This window comes from Bubalus kerabau, chromosome 6 (assembly GCF_029407905.1).
Source record: "Bubalus kerabau isolate K-KA32 ecotype Philippines breed swamp buffalo chromosome 6, PCC_UOA_SB_1v2, whole genome shotgun sequence".
Taxonomy (NCBI): domain Eukaryota; kingdom Metazoa; phylum Chordata; class Mammalia; order Artiodactyla; family Bovidae; genus Bubalus; species Bubalus kerabau.
In genome coordinates, this window is record NC_073629.1 from 93,739,025 (window position 1) to 93,758,756 (window position 19,732).

General features: G+C 37.4%; 1 long non-coding RNA gene and 1 pseudogene across 1 annotated transcript in view; one reads left to right on the top strand and one right to left on the bottom strand.

Moving 5' to 3' along the window:
* Positions 1-19,732, bottom strand: part of LOC129655437 (uncharacterized) — a 40,695-nt gene that overhangs the window by 11,851 nt on the left and 9,112 nt on the right. The window lies entirely within an intron of this gene.
* LOC129655436 (60S ribosomal protein L10a-like) lies at positions 18,496-19,162 on the top strand (annotated as a pseudogene).

The window sequence follows — 19,732 nt, forward strand, 5'->3', positions numbered from 1 at the left end:
CCATGTCCAGTTCTAACTGTTGCTTCTTGACCTGCATACAGGTTTCTCAAGAGGCAGGTCAGGTGGTCTGGTATCCCCATCTCTTTCAGAATTTTCCAGTTTATTGTGATTCACACAGTCAAAGGCTTGGCATAGTCAATAAAGCAGAAATAGATGTTTTTCTGGAACTCTCTTGCTTTTTCCATGATCCAGCGGATGTTGGCAATTTGATCTCTGGTTTCTCTGCCTTTTCTAAAACCAGCTTGAACATTTGGAAGTTCACAGTTCACGTATTGCTGAAGCCTGGCTTGGAGAATTTTGAGCATTACTTTACTAGCGTGTGAGATGAGTGCAATTGTGCAGTAGTTTGAGCATTCTTTGGCATTGCCTTTCTTTGGGATTGGAATGAAAACTGGCCTTTTCCAGTCCTGTGGCCACTGCTGAGTTTTCCAAATGTGCTGGCATGTTGAGTGTAGCACTTTCACAGCATCATCTTTCAGGATTTGAAATAGCTCAACTGGAATTCCATCACCTTCACTTGCTTTGTTCGTAGTGATGTTTCCTAAGGCTCACTTGACTTCACATTCCAGGATGTCTGGTTCTGGGAGAGTGTGAGTGATCACACCATTGTGATTATCTGGGTCATGACGATTCAGTTCAGTTCAGTTGTTCAGTCGTGTCTGACTCTTTGCGACCCCATGAATCGCAGCATGCCAGGCCTCCCTGTCTATCACCAACTCCCGGAGTTCACTCAAACTCACATCCATCAAGTCAGTGATGCCATCCAGCCATCTCATCCTCTGTCGTCCCCTTCTCCTCCTGCACCCAATCCCTCCCAGCATCAGAGTCTTTTCCAATAAGTCAACCCTTTGCATGAGGTGGCCAAAGTACTGGAGTTTCAGCTTCAGCATCATTCCCTCCAAAGAAATCCCAGGGCTGATTTCCTTCAGAATGGACTGGTTGGATCTCCTTGCAGTCCAAGGGACTCTCAAGAGTCTTCTCCAACACCACAGTTCAAAAGCATCAATTCTTCAGCGCTCAGGTTTCTTCACAGTCCAACTCTCACATCCATACATGACCACTGGAAAAACCATAGCCTTGACTAGACAGGTCATGACGATTATTCAGCCATAAAAAGGAACACATTTGAGTCAGTTCTAATGAAGTGGATGAACCTAGAACCTGTTATACAGGGTGAAGTGAGTCAGAAAGAGAAAGATAAATATCGTATTCTAACTCACATATACGGAATCTAGAAAAATGGTACTGAAGAATTTATTTACAGGGCAGCAATGGAGAAACAGACATAGAGAATAGACATATGGACATGGGGAGAGGGGAGGAGAGGGTGAGATGTATGAAAAGAGTAACATGGAAACTTACATTACCATGTGTAAAATAGATAGCCAGTAAGAATTTGCTGTATGGCTCAGGAAACTCAAACAGGGGCTCTGTATCAACCTAGAGGGGTGGGATGGGGAGGGAGGTGGGTGGGAGGTTCAGAAGGGAGGGGGTATATGTATACCTATGGCTGATTCATGCTGAGGTTTGACAGAAAGCAACAAAATTCTGTAAAGCAATTATCCTTCAATAAAAAATAAATTAAAAAAAAAGGAAAAATATAAACAATAAATGCTGGAGATGGTATGAAGAAAAGGGAACCCTCTTACACTGTTGGTGAGAATGTAATATAGCCACTATGGAAAACAGTATGTAGGTTCCTTAAAAAACTAAAAATAGAACTACCATATGATCCAGCAATTCTACTACTGGGCTCATATCCTGAGAAAACCGTAAGTCAAAATGACACATGTACACCAGGAATGAAACTGGGTCATTTGTTGAGGTTTGGATGGATCTAGAATCTGTCATACAGAGTGAAGTAAGTCAGAAAAAGAAAAAAAAATCATATTTTAATGCATATATGTGGAATCTAGAAAAAATGGTACAAATGAACCTATTTCCAAGGCAAGAATAGTGAGGATTAATGAGGACAAGAAACTTAATCACCTTGTTCATTGCTGTATCATTAGCAGCTTAAGCACTGACTGCAAATAGTAAGCTATCAAATACATATTAGCTGAGTGAATGAAATTCCTTTAGAAGAATAATTAGTGGATAAATGAGTGCCTGGTTAGGCAGGAAGTAAAGCAAAACAAAGAAACAGAAGCTTTGTTTCTCTGGGGAAAGTCAAGAGCTGCTCTCTGAAGCCTCAAAGTCAGGAAACTGCAGTGCCCTCAATTCCTCAATATGTTGGTATAGTTCCTGACTAGTTTCAAGAAATCACAAAGATTTCTCACCTTATTTAAGGATTTTTAATAGTTCTCCAAGTTCTAAGGACAAAGAAGTCAGCTCTAGATCCTATTTATGGGCTTAAGACTAAATAGTATACTCATCCTAAATACTATTCAGTAATAGCAAAGTTTTGTTGAGCATATACTATGTTCCAATACCTCAATAGGTACTGAAGATACAAAGATGGGATACAATCTCTGCTCAAGAATCATTGGAATCAGAGGAGAAAGATTTATAAATATGTATGATACAGTGTGTTATATGATAACTGAGGCATACAGACACTACAGTGAAGTTCATAGGAAAAAATAATTATGCCCAGGAAATTTTAATTTTATTATTTATTTTTATTTTTTAATATAAATTTATTTATTTTAATTGGAGGAAACTTTAATAAAGTATTAACAGAAGCAGTGATATTTGGTTTGGGGCTTGATGAGTAAGTATATATTCACCAAACAAAAAAAGATAGAATCTCATATATATGGAATTTAGAAAGATGGTAATGATAACCCTGTATGTGAGACAGCAAAAGAGACACAGATGTATAGAACAGTCTTTTGGACTCTATGGGAGATGGCAAGGGTGGATGATTTGGGAGAATGGCATTGAAACATGTATAATATCATATGTGAAACGAATCGCCAGACCAGGGTTGATGCATAATACAGGATGCTCGGGGCTGGTGCACTGGGATGACCCAGAGGGATGGTATGGGGAGGGAGGTGGAAGGGGGGTTCAGGATGGGGAACACGTGTACACCCGTGGCAGATTCATGTTGATGTATGGCAAAACCAATACAATATTGTAAAGTAATTAGCCTCCAATTAAATAAATTTATATTTTAAAAAATTTAAAAAAAAAGAACATTCCAGGGATAGCTAACAGCATAATTAAAAACACAGAAACAAGCACTGTATAGTACACTTAGGAAATACCAAAAAACCTGGTGAGGGGGTGAGATTGAGAATAACAAGGGAAATGGTAGGAATTGGCAACCCACTCCAGTGTTCTTGCCTGGAGAATCCCAGGGACGGGGGAGCCTAGACGGGGGATGGTGGGCTGCCATCTATGGGGTCGTACAGAGTTGGACACGACTGAAGCGACTTAGCAGCAGCAGCAGCAGCAAGACCAGTAAAGTACAATGGGGCCAAATTATAACAGGCTTGTTATCTCAAATGAAGAAATTTCTATTTTATTATATAAGCAAAGGAATTAACCAAAGCTTCCATAATACCCTTTGATCTTTCACAAAATACCCTTAGATCTAGGGAATTGGATTAGATATTACTTGTTAATTAAGTATGCCCTGAATTCAAACATCAATTTAAAATTAGAAGAATGAAGAGAATTAGTAGCATGAAGTATTATAAATATGTGGTAATGATCCACTTGTGGCATAAAATGTTCCTTATCACAGTTTCATGTTATTAAACATGGAAAAATTTAATAGTTTAGAAACAGTTTACTGAGCACCTATTATGTTCCAGACTCTATGCTAAGCATTAAGAACATAAAGAGATGGCTCTTTTCCTCAATAAGTTTATAATCTATAGGAGGAAAAATATAAATATTATTTTTCCACTATTTAGAATGATTCTGAGTAAGTTGCTTAATTTCTGTAAGCCTCATTTTCCTCATCTATAAAATGAGAATAAAAATAACTACCTTTTAGGGTCCTTGAGAGGATTAAATGAAAATGTGTGTAAAAGTACCCAGCACAGTGACAGAGAGTTGGCATTTAATAAAGTTAACTACTTCTATTGCCTAGTGGTATTGCTTTCGTAGAGATTCTAGTTATGTGGCACTAAATCAATTCCCAGTGAACCAATTTTATTCAGCAGCCCTTAAGTATATGCCATGAGTCACGCACTGCACTAGGCATTAAGGGTTCAGAGATTAATTAATCAGTAATACACAGGATGCAATTTTACTTCAAGCTATTTTTATAGTATATTAGCTTTTCTGAAGTATAGTTGATTTACAGTGTTGTACCAATCTCTGCTGTACAGCAAAGTGCCTCAGTTATACACATATAGACATTATTTTTTCATATTCTTTTTCATTATGGCTTATCACAAAATATTGAAAATAGTTCTCTGTGCTAGTCACTACGACTTTGGTTTTTTATCTGTCTTATATATAGTAGTTTACATCTGTTAGTCTCACACACTCAGTCCTTCCCTCCCCTACCCACCTCCCCTTGACAACCACAAGTTTGTTCTCTATGCACTTCAGGCTATTTCTAAGGATATAAATAACCATATTAGTCTATCAGAGTAAGAGTTAATGAGACTAACATAATTAAAATGCAAATAATTTAACAAAATAATTAAAACAACTAATGCATGTTTTAATACTAACTGAGAAAAGTTTTTTGTTTAGAAAAGTTTTTAAAATGGGGACTTGTTAGTTCCAATTAAAATTAATATGATAAGTTTATTTACTAGGGCTGCAATCGATGACAATTTCACATTTTAATACCATTCTTTCTTAAAAGAGCCACTAAGCTTAAATGGTATTCTAAATATAAACAGACCAAAATGTAAACTGTAAAAGAGTCAAAAGTTTACTTGGGTGCAAGCCTTTCAAAAGAAGATAAAAACATTCTAGTTAATATCTTTGAGGTCTTACATTTGCTTTTCAACTATAAAGTTGCATATTACATAGGAGAATAACACAGATTTTCACTACTTCTTATCTCTGAAGTACTTATGGGTTATTAACTGAATGTTTATGATTTTTCCATCCAATTTTTGCAAAGTGTTCAAGTATTGTTCCTGTAGAGAAAGTAAACTTCTATTAGCAGGTTAATGTCTTCCTGCTGCTTATTAACAAATGTTGCAAAGGTACTCAGTATCCTTCTAAATATTTCCACATGTTCCCATACATAGATAACAGTATTGAAAACTTCAATACTGATCCTTCAGATAATCATTTCTTTATAATTAAACTTGAATATATTTAATGAATTGAATCAACTAATAAGCATATGATATGAAAATACTTCAAGCTGGCCTATTCTACCTAATACAACTAGGGTCCAATTTCAAAAACCAGAAAATATAGCTTAGGACCTCAGTGGTTATAAGGCAGGAAAGCACTGCCAATAATTCTTCAAGGAGTTCAATCTCAATGCCAAAAGATCCCAATGCCCCTGGACGAAGTGAATATTACATTTCATACCTGATCAATGTATTAACCTAGAGAAAAGTCTCTACTGCTAACCTCTAACCTCAGCCATACTCTGGGTAATATTTCTACCAAAAAATTGGATTAGAAAATTAAAGATTTTTAAACTTGAAGCTGGGAGAGATTGCTACAATGTTGTATCCAAATAAACTTCAAGGAGGTTTATCAATGAAATGGATTGGAATTTAATTAATGAATGCCCAGTTCTATTGCTCAATACACAAAACTACATGAGAAAAGAAGCAGCCACCATGAGAAAGTCTTTCAGGTTCTGTTCTACTATATGCTCAGTATGATTCAACAGTGTGATGCAATTACCAGAAAAGCTTACCTGCGATCACAGTACAGAAATTACCCTGGTGGTGATAGGTCATGAAATAAATCTAATGAGAAACACTGAAAGGGAACAAGGTCAGGTTGGCTTCAGATATTTGAAGGGCTAGAAGGTAAAAGAGTCTTGCTCTGTGAGTCTCAGAAGACAGACACTATAGGGAGAAAGATTTGACTTCAATGTGGAAAAGAGCACTGTAACTATTGGACTCACCACACACACACACACAAAAACCCATGGAATGAGTAGCTTCTATGCAAGTTTCTTATCACAGGAAGTACAAATGCTTTACTATTATTTATTAGAAGATTTACAAGCAATTCACACATGGATTTATAGGAAGAAAGGCAGATAAACTATATAAATGCACTTGGCATAGTGTCTGAAATAGGAGATATTCAGTAGATATTATGTCTTTCCTTCTTACTTCCTTACTATGGGATCCAGTTAATCTACAGAAGATAGCCACCCTTTGAAAAATATTCTGCCAGTCCCTTACCATGTATTTATGAAGCCACGGCACAGATACAGGGTTTGCTGATTCCTGATTCTGAACTGCCAGTTCAGACTTTTGGTTGTTCTAAGAATATGCATGATATAAAAAGATCTCAATCTCCTTGAATCACACTTTGAAGCCACAAAAATCTCCTGTTTCTATAACAGAATGTAAGCTACTACAAACATTTTTACTTTATTTCTAGGACACATTCACAAATGGCAATTTCAAGGGACAATTTAAAATTCCATGAAATTCTACAATTCACTAGAAGTCTATTGGATGAAGAATAACATTTCAACAAAAATACTGTACATTTATACTTCAAATTTTAGACTACAAAAAAAAAAAATCTAACTACTCTGAGTAATGTAAAACTTTAGGATAGATTGAAAACACCAAACAGAGGGTTTCCAGCTAGCTGAGGGCAATGGAGGCGGCCTAAATCTCCATATCCTCAAAAACAACATGGAATAACAAGAAGAACTGCACAAAACCATACCCTCAGTATAAGTAGACAAAGAAAAACCCCACAAAACTTCAAGTTATCTATAAGTGAAAAAAAGGGGGAAAGGAAAAAGTGACCAAATCCCTGTTAGTAATTATTCATGCTCCCACAGGAAGCCTCCTAGAGAAGAAGCATAGTCTGCAAATATTGCAGAGGAGAGACGTGGGGAGCTAGCAGCAGGCCCACAACTGCTCTGAAACTACCATCCAGAAAAGAAAGACTCCCCGCAAGAGTGAAATATTGAAAAAATATTCCCATAGGTTAAAACGTGACTGCAGGGAAGGGCTAGAAAAGCACAGGAGATCCATGTTGCTAATCTTTGAAAGTCATAGCTTCTAAGAGAAGAAATCAGGTGGGAAAAAAAAGGAAAGGTCCCTTTGGCAACTGGTGAAAGAGAAAAGAAACTAACAGAGTAATTTTTAGGTTTCTGCAAGATGAAAACAAACAAACAAAAACCCACAAAACAAAAAATCAGAGGATACTCAATCCATCTTTCAAAAACCCACTACACAATGAGGACTTTACTACATTGACATGAGAGGGCATCTCAGAACTAGAAATTCCCCAAAATCTAAAACAACACTCTCAAATCACAATGTAATAAAATTAGAAATTATTAATGAAATATAAAAATTAAGTCTACCTGGAAAATTTTAAACTATTTCCATAAAACAACTCTTGGGCAAAAGGGGGAAATACAAATGACTGCAAAGCTTCTGAGAAAATGATACTGAAAAATTAAAACACTACACCTCAGAACCAATGTGTATATATATATATATGCTTATAGCAATAACAAGGATATAGAACTAAACACTAAGGATGATTAAAATGGAACATATTCATCAATTAAAAAGAATGAAGTCCTGATCCATGCTACAAGACAAATGAACTGTGAATGTTTTCTATGTTGATTAAAAGAAGCCTGTCACAAAAGGTCATATGCTTAGCTATCTTTTTTTAAAATGTTCATAATAAGCAAATACATAATAATAGAAAGTAGATTAGTGGTTGCCAGGTGCCTCAGAGGAAAGGAGTATTAATGGGTATGGGTTTTCCTTTGGAGATGAAAATGTCCTGAAATTAGATAGTGGTGATGATTTCACAATTCTGTGAATATATTAAAGTGTACACTGAGTTGTACACTTTAAAATAATCCATTTTATGGTATGTCAATTTTACCTCATTAAAGCTGTTATTTACTACAAAGATAAAAAATGAATTAAGTTCCCAATTAAAAAACTAGAAAAACAACTACAAAGTAAACCAACAGAAAGCACAAGGAAGATACAGGCAGAAAATAAAGGGATAAAGAATTAGAAAGAGTGGACATGGACTTCCCTGATGGTGCAGTGGCTAAGAATCTGCCTTCCAATGTTGAGACAATGGTTCAGTCGCTAGTCTGGGAAGATCCCACATGCTGCAGAGCAACTAAACCCATGAGCCACAACTACTGAGCCTGTGCTCTAAAGCCTGGGGACTGCAACTACTGAGCCCCCAAGCCACAACTCCTGAAGCCCAGGCAAGCCCTGGAGCTCATGCTCGGCAACAAGAGAAGCCACCGCGATGAGAAGCCCGTGCACGACAACTCGAGAGTAGCCGCCACTTGCGGCAGCTAGAGAAAGCCCATGCGCAACAACGAAGACCCAGTGCAGCCCAAAGAAATAAAGAATAGACATGGTTAATCAAAACTCTATTGTTTTGAACAATTTAATGAAAGAAACAAACTCTTACCCTAATTTAATGGGGAAAAAAAGGAGAAAGTTTATATACACAAATATAAGAAATAACAGGAGAGAAAAACCATTGAAACAGAAAATTGAAAACTGTAAAAGACTACTTTTCAGGACTTCTATACAAGTAGATTTGAAATTCTAAATGAAATAGATAATTTCCAAGAGAAATACAGACTACCAAAATGGACCCCATGGGAGATGGAATGTTTAAACAAAAAGAAATAATTACCAAGCCACCACAACAACAAAAAGAAAAACCCACACAACAAAAAAAAAAAGAAAGAAAAAAAAAAACAGGCTCAGATATTTTTACAGGGTATTAAATCAAACCTACAAAGATCAAGTAGTCCCAATACTCCATAAATTGTCCCAAAGCATAAAAAATGAGGAAAGGCTTCCTATTTTCTTTTAGGAAGTAAGTATAAAATTAACACCTAAACTTGTTAAGGACATAAGAAAAAAGAAAATTATAAACCAATATCACTTATGAATATGGATTTGAAAATACTAAAGAGAAGTGACAAAATCTAACTCCACATTAAAAAAAATCAATACATCACAATCCGGTGAGAGTGGAGAGTCAGACTATATAGAAACTTATAGGCCATAATAAGGCCTGTAGGTTCCAATATGAGTGTGGAAAGAATGCAGCAAAGTTTTGAGCAGAGGAGTGAAATGATCTAGTTTATATTGGAAAAGCATTGCTCTGGACATAAAGAATTGACTGCACAGGTGCACAAGCAGAAGCAAAAAACCATGTAGGAGACTCTTATACTCCAGGTGAGAAATTATGACAATTTGCTCTACAGGAAAAGTGGGGAAAATGTGGAGAAACACTTCTCTTTCTTATATTTCTGGATATTTTAAGAAATGGGTAAAAAGGCTTACTGATCTACTGAATGTTAAGGACAAGAAAAATCAAGACTGGCTCTAAGATTTTTGGCCAAAGGTCCTAGAAAGATGGAGTTATCACTTGCTGAACATAAAAAACTTCAGGAGGAACAGACAGGGAAGGTAGAAGTTCAAGGAGAGAATTAGTACTTCAGTTTTAGACCTGTTCAATTTGAAAGGCCTATTGGACATCAAAGCAAAAATACTTTTGCAAAGTGTTAGAGATATGAGATAAGATTTTTTTGAAGACCTAAAGCATGAAAAGAGTTGACCTTGAAGGAATAAAGAGCATTGTAGCCAAAGGACATTTGAGACTGTGGTACAGGGTTTAAGTTGGGCTTACAGAACACACTGGAAGGCCAATGAGCTTACACATGGGAACACTAGACAGCAGGAATTAAAAAAATAAATGATTAAAAAAAAGAATCTCACTATAACACAGTACTAGATAATATACATTTTGGTATCTGAATGCTATGGTCTGAATCGTGTCCCCTCAAAATTCATTTGTTGATGTCCCAACCCCCAACGTGATGGTATCTGGAGATGGGCTTTGGATAATTATGGTCAATGAGGTCAAGAGGGTAAGTCCCTCTTGATAGGATTAGTGCTCTTGTTGTTCGTTGTTATTCCATCACTAAGTTGTGTCCAACTCTGCAACCCCATGGACTGCAGCATGCCAGCCTCCCCTGTCCTTCACTATCTCCTGCAGTCTGTTCAAATTTCTGTCCTTTGGGTCGGTGATGCTATCTAACCATCTCATCCTCTGCCACCTTTTTCTCCTCTTGCCTTCAATCTTTCCCAGCATCAGGGAAAGCATCACTTTTCCAGTGAGTTGGCTCGTCACATCAGATGGCCAAGGTATTAGAGTTTCAGCTTCAGCATCAGCCCTTCCAATGAATATTCAGGACTGATTTCCTTTAGGATTGACAGGTTTGATCTCCTTGCAGTCCAAGGGACTCTCAAGAGTCTTCTCCAGCACCACAATTTGAAAGCATCAATTCTTTGGCACTCAGCCTTCTTTATGTTCCAACTCTCACATCCATACATGACTACTAGAAAAACCATAGCTTTGACTATACAGAACTTTGTCAGCAAAGTCATGTCATTGTTTTTTAATACGGTGTCTAGGTTTGTTGTAGCCTTTGAATTCTTATAAAAAGACGAAGACAAATATGTTTCTCTCTCCCTCCCTCTCTGCACTCACAAAAAAGAGGAGCTCATGTGATGATACACAGTAAGACGGAGCCACCTATGACCCAAGAGAAGAGGCCTTAGTATAAAACTTATCTTGTGTCTGAATTTTAGACCTCCCAGCCTCTAGACCTATGAGGTTTGAGGCACTGGGTCTATGGTATTGGCTATGTCAGCCCAAGCAGACTAATACAGTGGAAATGGAGTTATATTGAACAAAAATGTAAAATATATGAATGACTTTGGAATCATTCTAGTTCCAAAGTTTGGAAAAATTACCAGTGAAAGCCTGAATATCTTGAAGAAAACAGTAGTAGTAGCCTCAAGGTCCTCTGACACTGCAAGTGAGACTTTGCAAAAGGACAAAATCTTCCTGAAGACTGGAGAAAAGGAGATCCTTGTTACAATAGAAGCAGAAATTATAGTAATACTATTACCACAGTTTAGAAGAAACCAGACAATAAGCAAAATATTGAAACTGCTACATGGTTTCTTCTTGCTGCTTATAGTAAAACTCTACAGTGCTATATTGCAGAGAGAACTATTAAACAAAAAGGATCCAGAACGTCATAGTTTTGAAAATTCTCAGCCTCTCAAAGTGGTAAAAGATGCTAAAATTAAGAAATGATCTTTGAGCAAAAATGCAATCCAGGGTACTGTCAGGAAAACATGGTCCAAAACTGAAGCCCAAGTTGTAACAAATCTTTTGTAAAGACTCAGAAAGATGTCTCAGAATGCTGTTCAGACAGAAGAAAAGCTGTGCCTTACAAATCCTCTCAATCAAAGGGCTGCTAGGCAACTTAAGAATGTTGATCCTTGGGACTTGCTTGGTAGCCCAGTGGCTAAGACTCTGCGCCCCCAAGGCAGGGGGCCTGGGTTCAGTCCCTGATCAGGGAACTAGATCTCCCATGCTGCATCTAAAGATCCCACATGCCACAACTAAGACCCAGTACAGGTAAACAAATAAATGAAAAAAATTTTAAAACAATGTTGCTCAGAAAGGACCCAAAGAAATTTGCAGGTGTAGCTTGTTGACCAGTGGAGCAACAAACCAAGATTCACAGGAGATCCACAAAATTCCTAAGATAAAAATTATCCAGAGGGGATCCTTAGGTGTTAGTCAGATCAGTCGCTCAGTCATGTGCAACTCTTTGTGACCCCATGAACTGCAGCACACCAGGCCTCCCTGTCCATCCCCAATTCCCAGAGTTCACCCAAACTCATGTCCATTGAGTCGGTGATACCATCCAAGCATCTCATCCTCTGTCATCCCCTTCTCTTCCTGCCCTCAATTGTTCCCAGCATCAGGGTCTTTTCAAATGAGTGAGCTCTTCACATCAGATGGCCAAAGTATTGGAGTTTCAGCTTCAACATCTGTCCTTCCAATGAACACCCAGGACTGATCTCCCTTAGGATGGACTGGTTGGATCCCCTTGCAGTCCAAGGGACTCTCAAGAGTCTTCTCCAACACCACAGTTCAAAAGCATCAATTCTTCGGTGCTCAGCTTTCTTTATAGTCCAACTCTCACATCCATACATGACCACTGGAAAAACCATAGCCTTGACTAGACAGACCTTTGTTGGCAAAGTAATGTCTGTTTTTTAATATGCTGTCTAGGTTGGTTATAACTTTCCTTCCAAGGAGTAAGTGTCTTTTAATTTCATGGCTGCAATCACCATCTGCAGTGATTTTGGAGCCCCCCAAAATAAAGTCAGCTTTAGGTGTTAGCATTCTATTTTTCTCAGGTCACAGATCACAGCTTGAAAATTATGGTCTGGAGTAAGAGCTGTGGTAATAAAAGAAACTAGGGAAAAAACATAATTTGGAGTTTGAAGGCAAAACTAAGGATACTGAAGGACTAGAGCAGGGGAAGAGTTGGGAGAAGTGTCTGACATGATTCCTGTTTTTGCTTTAAACAACTGAATGGGTGGAAATTCCACTTACTAAGATGAGGAAAAGTAGAGGAGGAGCAAGTTTAAGTTGATGGGGGAACAGAATTAAGAGTCTGCACATGAACTTGTGAAAATTGAGACATCTGTTACACATACAAGCAGAGATGTGAAGATGCTGACTGGATATGCAGGTATAGAGCTCATCATTGACTATCCTAAGTTTGTTCCCATCTCCCCACCAGTGTATAACCTTGTTTTACTTCTTCACAGGACAAATAATCATTTGAAATTATCTTAATTTTTTCCCCATATGCTACTGTCCCTCTCTACTAGAAACTTAAGCAAAAACCACACATCTCTTCTGCTTATTTGTTGCTTGTGAATGACTGCATTGATACCCTTAATTCTTTTTCCCTTTATGGTCTGACTTTGCAGTTTTCTACCTTTAAAAAAGTAAAGTATATTTCCCTCTCCCTTGATTCCAAGTTTTTCATATGACTTGCTTTGGTCAAGTCTCAAAATGCCTTACATGTTGCAGATTTGCTCTTATGCTTGTGCTGTGACCATAAAAAGGACATCCCAGAGCTGGCCTTCTGGCCCCAAGAGGAGGCTGACACACCCAGCCAAACAGGAGTAAAATGGAGCCTCTAATCACCCTACAGTCATATCAAACCAGACAAAAAGAGCTGATCATGACTTAGATCCACTGATTCCCAGTCAATCTACAAACTTGCAAACTATAATAATAAAACATCATTACTTAAAATCACTGAGTTTGGGAGTAGCTTATTACACAGCAATAACTAAGTTATATACTTCTATTTTCCAGTGCCTAGAATAGTGCCTACAATATAATAACAGCTCAATTGTTAAATAAATTATTTAATTCAAAAGGAAATGGATAAGGAATAGCCAAAGAGGTAAGGAAAACAAGAAGTGTGAGATATCACAGAGGCCAAGAGAAGAGAATGTTTTAAGAAAGAAGTAATCAAGGGGACTAATGGTACTGAGGTCTATTAAAACAGGATTGAGAAATATTTATCTGATATGGCAATGTGGTTATCAGTGGTAGCCTTGAGAAAGGCGGGAAGCCAGATTGGAATGGACTGAGTTCTAAAATGCTAAGAAATAGCTACAAGGAAGAAAATTCCCATGGCTCCAAGCTGTCAGTCTCCCCTATGCCATTCTACCATTCTCCCTTGAAGATTTCTTTGCTTTCTGATTACTTGATCTTGGTTATATAACCTGGGATGTTTTTCCTACAAAGAATAGGAATGAGTATGACTATTTTCTTTCTTATCTCACAGTGTACAACAAGGCACTGGTTCAGGGTCATACAATTAAAACAAAAGATAAAAGACAAAAAGTCTAGCTGCTGCACTCCATGTTTTAACTAGCTGGCTGAGGCAGGCCAATCACTGATCATCGGTCAAAACCCTGGGATGTTTACCTAAAAAATAAAAATCAACCATGAAATTTAAATCTCATAAAGCACTATGGATTGACAGATGATGATGGACTCCTGTAGGATTCAAGCACGAGAATAAAATATGGCTATACAAATCTATTACCAAGAGCAAGCCTTAAGTCTCATTACCATATTCAGAACTGATAAGCAGCAATTTATAGTCCATGATTAAAGGAGACAAGATTTATGTTGTTTTTTCTATATCAATGTCTTATTTTGGAACATTCTAGGTGCTTCCCATATGATGTCATGTGTAAGAATACAACTAAATTCTACCACACTATTTCTTCAACTTAATTGAAAAACATTTCATTTTTATACAATCTAGCATCCTCCACAGTTTCTTAATAAATAAATATTGCTTTTCACACATGTATATAACTATCAATAAGCCTTAAAGTTTTTCAACATACCAAATTTTTCCATATGCTCTTTCCCAGCACACCCAAATATCTGAGAAGCAAGTGGGTGGGTAGAAAGTCCATGCTTTTTGTTCAGGATGTCAAGATGTTTATCAAGTGGACTGGCCCTATCTGAAAACTAAGAGAGTGGGGGAAACAAATTGTAATAGGTACTTGACATGATAGGTATCTTTTTTACGCTTATTTGAAGCCTGGAGTAAGCTAAAAATACACAATGTGAATAAAATCAGTCAGAAAATAGGGAAACATGAGAAGGAAAAATAATCAAGTGCCCAAAGAGGTGTTAATTCTTTCAAGAAACATGTATAAGAATCCTGTTATGTGACAATAACTACTCAAGACATTGGGGATAAAATGGTGAACAAAACAGATAAGTCCCTGCTCATCTAGTATTTATATTTGAGGGAGGAAGAGATAAAACATAATGAGGACAAAAATTAAAATGTAAATAGTAATGCTATCAATACAACAAATAAATTCAAATAAAGGGATAAAAGACAGAAGGTGGAAAGTGTTATTTTATAGAAAATAGTCTAGGGAGATCACATTAATAAAGTGACATTTCAGCAGGGATGTGAAGGAGCAGGAGTAAGTCATTTGGATAACTTTTGGAGAGGAGAATTCTAGGCAGACAGAAAAGCAAGAGCAAAGTCCCAAGGCAGGAGCAGTCTTGGGTATTTGAGAAAAAATAGTGAATTAGGATTAGGATAAAGTGACACTCAGAGTGCAATCACATCTGTTTCCATGGTTCTAGAATAGAGAAACACAGTTCCTACTGCAAATATTCTACAAATGGGAGGCTGTTTCTTGCTATTTTACCTACTAGACTGCAAACACTTTGAGCACAGGAACTCTTCTTCATCTACCTCTGAATATGTATCCAAAATCTAGCATATAGCCTGCTACATGGTAAACATTACATAAGTAATTGGTAAATAGAGTTTTTTTCCTGGTCCACAAATGTGTTCTAAAGGGAATAGTAGGCACATGAAAAGATGTTGAACATTACTAATGATGTGAACTAGTGATGTCCAACATCACTAATTGGTAAAGAAATGCAAATCAAAACTACAGTGAGGTACCACCTCACAGAACAGCCATCATTAAAATGTCTAAAAATAACAAATGCTGGAAAGACTATGGAGAAAAGGAAACCCTCCTACACTGTTGGTGGGAATGTAAGTTGCTACAGCCATTACGGAAAACAGTATGGACAGTCCTCAGAAAACTGGAAAATAAAATTACTATATGAGCCAGCAGTCTCGCTCCTCAGAATATATTCAGGCAAACCTATAATTCACAAAGATACATGCACCCCTATGTTCATAGAAGCACTGTTCACAATAGCCAAAACATAGAAACAATCTAAATGTTCATCAACAGACGAATGGATAAAGAAGATGTGGAAGATGTTGTGTATGTGTGTGTGTGTATGTGTGTGTATATATATATATATATATATGTATGTATATATAATGGGATACTACTCAGCCATAAAAATGAATGAAATAATGCCATTTGCAGCAACATGGATTCAACTAGAGATTATCATACAAAGTGAAATAAGTCAGAAAGACAAATACCATATGATATCACTTACACATTGAACCTCAAATATGGCACAAATAAACCTATATACAAAGTAGAAATGGACTCACAGACATAGAGAACACACATGCTGTTGCCAAGGGGAAAGTAGAGAGTGAGAGAGATGAGCTGGATGTTTGGGATTGGTAGATGCAAACTATTAAATTTAGAATGGATAAATAACAAAGTCCTAAAGTATAGCATAGGGAACTATATTCAGTATGTTGTGATAGACCATAATGGAAAAGAATATAAAAAAATGTGTATATGTATACAACTGAGTCACTTTGCTGCACAGCAGACTGTCACAACACTGTAAATGAGTCATACTTAAATGTTTAAAAACCTCAACATAAGAAAAAACAGGCTTACAAGAAGAAAATTATTTAGTTAAATACGAAAATCAATTTGACAATCCAAACAATAAAGACAAAATGAGCTGATAAATGGGTACTGTGTAATCTGTGAACACAGAAGTCTTTAAGTATATAGAATTATGTATTTGGATTCTGATAGGTAGAAATTTTTTTTGAAAAAGAAATCCAAACAAAACCACCTTAAAATACAGAAAATGTTCATATCTAAGATGAAAAGAAGTATGAATGAAAACAAAGATTTACAATGCATGCTTCTAGTCAAGATGGACTACAGAAAAAAGATTTACCCTTCTAACTTTTTTTTTTTTTTTTACTTTTAAAAAATTTTTTATTTATTTTTAGCTGTGCTGGTTCTTCATTGCTGCACATGGGCTTTCTCTAGTTGTGGTGTGTGGACTTCTCACTGCAGTGGCCTCTCGTTGCAGAGCACATGCTCTAGAGTGTGTGGGTTTCAGTAGTTGTGGTACATGGACTTCGTTGTCCCACCACATGTGCAATCTTCTCAGGGATTGAACCCCTGTCCCCTGCATTGGCAGGCAGATTCTTTAACCACTAGACTACCCTTCTATCTAAAAAAGCCAAAAACCTGGACAAAATATAGAAAGCAAATGTTTTCAGACAATGTACAATATAAAGCTTAGTACAGGGATCTCTGGAAGAACTCAGAGAAAAGTAATGGATAGAAGAGAGCTCTCTGATAATCTGAAGAGAGTTCCCCTTGAGTTTTCAATGAGTCTAATCAACACATGAATATAAGGAAACTACTGAGACCAGGGAAAGAGTCACTGGAAAGGAGCAGGCAGAATAATTCCCAATGTTCCCATAGTGCCAGGAATGATTTTTATTCTCAAAACCACAATGGTAAGATCTTTTAACACAAAAGGCATCAGTGAAATCCTGAGGTTTCTGCATCAGTAGCAGGGTCAGTTTAGCCTTGGAATAATAAAGTCCATTCCATTGAAGCTAAAAAGCTTCAAATGGATTAAAGATTTGGATTCAAATCTGAAATGGATTAAACCACTTCTAAAAAAACAACTATCCTAAAAAAAACTCCTAAAGTTAATGGAACATAAAAATTCAACAACCGACAAAATAAAATTTACAATGTCTAGCATTCAATCACAAATTACACGTGCACGTGTGTGTGCCCAGTCGTGTCTCACTCTTTGCAACACCATGGACTGTAGCCCACCAGGCTCCTCTGTCCATGGGATTTCCCAGGCAAGAATACTGGAGTGGGTTGCCATTTCCTCCTCCAGGGGATCTTCCTGACTCAGGGATCGAACCCACATCTCTTGTGACTCCTGCATTGGAAGGCAGGTCTTTTACCACTAGCACCACCTGGGTTACACAGCATGCAATGACGCAGAAAAGTACAACTTGCTAAGAGTGGATTAATCAGTGAACAGAAAAGATACATATAACAGAATTAGTAGATGAGAACTTTAAAACCGTTACTATGAATATTCCATTTGTTCAAAAAGGTAGAAGAAAGCATGAACATAACAAAGAAAAATATGAATGTATTTAAAAACTGACCCACATGAAAGTTTAGAGATAAAATATACATTGTCTGAAATGAAAAGTAAACTCAGTGAAATTAATATCAAATTAGACAATGCAGTATAGTTTAATAAACTTGAAGAAGCAGTAAATTAAAACATAAGAAGGGGGGAAAATCTCAAAATAAAAAAATAAACAGAATTAGTGAACTGAGGAACAACAATAAAGTTTAGTGGATATGCAATTGGAGTCCCATAAAAGGAGAAGACAGAAACAAAATTTAGGAAAAAAATATTTTAAGATTTAATAGATGAAAAAAATTTTAATATGATGAAAACTATATAATGCATATATCCAAGAACCTCAACAAACCTCAAGCATACAAAACATGATAAAACTACACCAAGGTACATCATAATAAAATTGTCTCAAACCAGTGACAAAGGAAAACCTTAAAAGTAACCAAGGGAAAATACACATTAAGTACAGAGGAACAAAAAATAAGAATGACAGCAGACTTTAAAACAAAAGCAATGAAAACCAAAAATGCAGTGAACTGACATCCTTAAAGTACTTCAAAAAAAAAAAAAAGCCCTTATCCAGTTATCGCGGCATGGGGAACTATGAGCAGCGAAGTTTCCCGTGACACCCTCTATGAGGTGGTGCAGGAAGTCCTGGACGGGAACCAGCGCAAGTGCAGAAAGTTTTTGGAGACGGTGGAGCTTCAGATCAGCCTGAAGAACTATGACCCTCAGAAGGACAAACGTCAGGCTTAAGTCCACTCCCCGCCCCAAGTTCTCCGTGTGTGTCTTGGGTGACCAGCAGCATTGTGATGAGGCCAAGGCTGTGGATATCCCCCACATGGACATTGAGGCGCTAAAAAAACTCAACAAGAATAAGAAACTGGTCAAGAAGCTGGCCAAGAAATATGATGCCTTTTTGGCTTCAGAGTCTCTGATCAAGCAGATCCCCCGAATCCTGGGCCCAGGCCTGAACAAGGCTGGCAAGTTCCCTTCCTTGCTGACCCACAATGAGAACATGGTGGCCAAAGTTGATGAAGTGAAGTCCATGATCAAGTTCCAGATGAAGAAGGTGCTGTGTCTGGCAATGGCTGTTGGCCACGTGAAGATGACAGATGATGAGCTTGTGTACAACATCCACTTAGCTGTCAACTTCCTGGTGCCATTGCTCAAGAAAAAGTGTCAGAATTTCAGGGCCTTGTACATTAAGAGCACCATGGGCAAGCCCCAGCGTCTGTACTAAGGCACAGCTTAATAAACCATACTAAACCATAAAAAAAAAAAAAAAAAAAGTGAAGCTAAAATGGAATTCTGTGCTCAGCAAATATATCTTCCAAAAAATCAGGTAAAGACCTATTAGAACATACAAAACCTGAGAGAATTTAGCAGTAGCAGACCAGCACTGTATGAAATGTTAGTGGAGGGGGCGGTCCTAAGATGGCAGAGGAATAGGATGGGGAGACCACTTTCTCCCCCACAAATTCTTTGAAAGAACATTTGAACACTGAGAAAATTCCACAAAACAACTTCTGAATGCTGGCAGAGGACACCAGGCATCCAGAAAGGCAGCCCATTGTCTTCAAAAGGAGATGTTTCATAATCGGTGCTGTATGGATGGAGAAGTCTTGAGGCTACTGTAAGAATAAGACTGAAAGCCAGAGGCAGGAGGCTTAAGTCCAAAACCTGAGAATGCCAGAGAACTCCTGACTCCAGGGAACATTAATTTATAAGAGCTCATCCAAAAGTTTCCATACCTACACTGACACCAAGCTCCACTCAAGATCCAACAAGCTCCAGAGCAAGACATACCATGCAAATTCTCCAGCAACACAGGAACATA